At 60.1% G+C, this 2,500-nt stretch overlaps 1 pseudogene; it reads right to left on the reverse strand.

The window, feature by feature from the left end:
* LOC126197812 (large subunit ribosomal RNA) overlaps window positions 1-2,500 on the reverse strand; it is a 7,766-nt pseudogene that overhangs the window by 3,063 nt on the left and 2,203 nt on the right.

The raw sequence follows: 2,500 nt of genomic DNA on the forward strand, positions 1-2,500 counted from the left end.
ATAGGAGAGAGTGGGTCACCCTGCCTGACACCCCTTGAAGGCCGCACTGGACCCAGCGACATCCCAGAACCAGAGATCATCGTCACCCCATCCTCATAGCATCCCAGGATGTATCCAATGAACTCGTCAGGCAGACCATGTGCCCTTAGGGCGGGCCCCAGGGCACCATGGTCTAGAGAGTCGAATGCCTTGGACACATCCAGGGATGCAACATAGAGGGAGCGACAGTTCACCCTGGCCTGAGTCATCGCCAAGTCCAACAAGAACGTATTGTGCAGCATCCCATCCTGAGGAAGGAATGCACGCTGACGCCCGTCCAGCACACAGGTCCGCATCAGACGGCCCGCCAGGATCTTATGGAAGACCCTAGCGAGGACTGAGCAAACCGTGATCGGACGGAAGTCAGCGGGGGATGCTGGGGCGGCCTTCTTGGGCAACAGGGAGGTGCGGGCTAGGAGAAGTCGGGATGGGAGGCGACGGGTCAAGAGGAAGAGGTTAAGGATTTTTAGGAGGACCTCACGGGGTAAACGGCGAATCTGGGCCGGTGTCAGTCGGTCTGGGCCTGCAGCAGAGCGACGAGGGGGGAGCGCTGAAGCAACTTCCTCCATCGTAATAGGCGCCCACAGCTGTTCGAAGGGAACCTCGATGGAGGAAGGCAACAACCGACCCTCCAGACGGTCCACCCGGCCAGATGGTCGCCGGGTGAAAAGATCCTTCCAAAACTCCACCAACCCAGGAATAGGGGCTGGTGGGTGAAGGAGCGTTCCATCCAGAAGGCCGCTGATGCAGCGAGCAGCGCTCTTTGAGAAGGCCCGCTGACAGAGGGCGTACTCCCTCCTCCGCAGGGCCCGCTTCGTCCCTCGTGGCTCTGACATCCGGCGGGAGGCAACAGGACTTTGGGATGGCTCCCTGCTGCCGATGGCGTCAAGGGCAGCCGACAGCATGCCCATTATGACGGAGGCCGATGTAGGTGGCCCAAGCGCCAGGATGTCATCGACTGCTCTGTACTTAGGCCCAGACGACGGGAGGGCTGCCAGAGCCGACCAGATAGCCTGGTCGACAGTATCGACAGGTGCAGACGGGGAGGGGGGTGCTGCACAGGAACCGGCAGGCTGCACAGCTGCAACTGATGGAGGTTTCCCCACCCCAACAGCAGAGAGGGCAGCAACAAACTCGGCGACCTGGTTCCTATAGGCAGTTCCACGACGCTGTCCTTTAATTGACTCAAGAGAACGATTCGGGAACGCCTTTACAAGTTCTTGGTTTAGGAACCGGGTGCCCTTGAGCGTAAGTGCTGCCTCAGAGTGGGCCAGGCGTAGCAGCTCTTCACTAGACCACCTGGCCTTCACCCTCTCAGTGGTCACCTCTGCGTTGGCTGCGACCGGATGGGCGCGGCGGCGATGTACACCAAGACCAGTCTTCGTGGTGAAGGTCCGGTGGCACTCGGGACATGTGACGGCAGACACTGCGGCTCGACCCGAACTGGCGGCGTCGGATGCTGACCCAACAACTGGCGCGGCGTCTCCTGTGGGAGTACCGCTACCTGTTCTCTTCTTTGTGTTGGGGCCAGCTGAAACAGGGGCAGGGGGGGCGGCAACCCCCAAGCCCCGAAACATTCACCCTGCTCTGTCTGTCGAGGAACTTTAGAAGAGCTATACCAAGGCATAATCTTCCAAAGAACCTCTCACGACTCCTGCCACGAGAAGGCCAGAGCTAGGATTTCCCACCGAGAGGCTAAGCGAACCATCATCCACTCGACATCGCTAGGATGCTGAGGAGTGGATAGAGAGGGTCCGTATATGACGCATCACGTGAGCATTAAGAGAGTCATAGTTACTCCCGCCGTTTACCCAAGCTTGCTTGAATTTCTGAGCGTTGACACGTTCAGAGCACTGGGCAGAAATCACATTGCGTCAACACCCGCTAGGGCCATCGCAATGCTTTGTTTTAATTAGACAGTCGGATTCCCCCAGTCCGTGCCAGTTCTGAGTTGATCGTTGAATGGCGGCCGAAGAGAATCCGCGCACCCGCGCGCCCCCGGAGGAGCACGCTAAGGCGGACGCGGCCTCGCAGCAAGGAAGATCCGTGGGAGGCCAAGGCACGGGACCGAGCTCGGATCCTGCACGCAGGTTGAAGCACCGGGGCGCGAACGCCGCACAGGCGCGCGCATCCTGCACCGCCGGCCAGCACGAGGCCGACCAACAGCGAGAGCAGACCACACCCGCGCTAAACGCCCGCACTTACCGGCACCCCTACGGCACTCACCTCGCCCAGGCCCGGCACGTTAGCGCTGACCCACTTCCCGACCAAGCCCGACACGCCCCGATCCTCAGAGCCAATCCTTATCCCGAAGTTACGGATCCAATTTGCCGACTTCCCTTACCTACATTATTCTATCGACTAGAGGCTCTTCACCTTGGAGACCTGCTGCGGATATGGGTACGAACCGGCGCGACACCTCCACGTGGCCCTCTCCCGGATTTTCAAGGTCCGAGGGGAA

The sequence above is a fragment of the Schistocerca nitens genome, chromosome 7, assembly GCF_023898315.1.
Source record: "Schistocerca nitens isolate TAMUIC-IGC-003100 chromosome 7, iqSchNite1.1, whole genome shotgun sequence".
Classification (NCBI taxonomy): Eukaryota; Metazoa; Arthropoda; class Insecta; order Orthoptera; family Acrididae; genus Schistocerca; species Schistocerca nitens.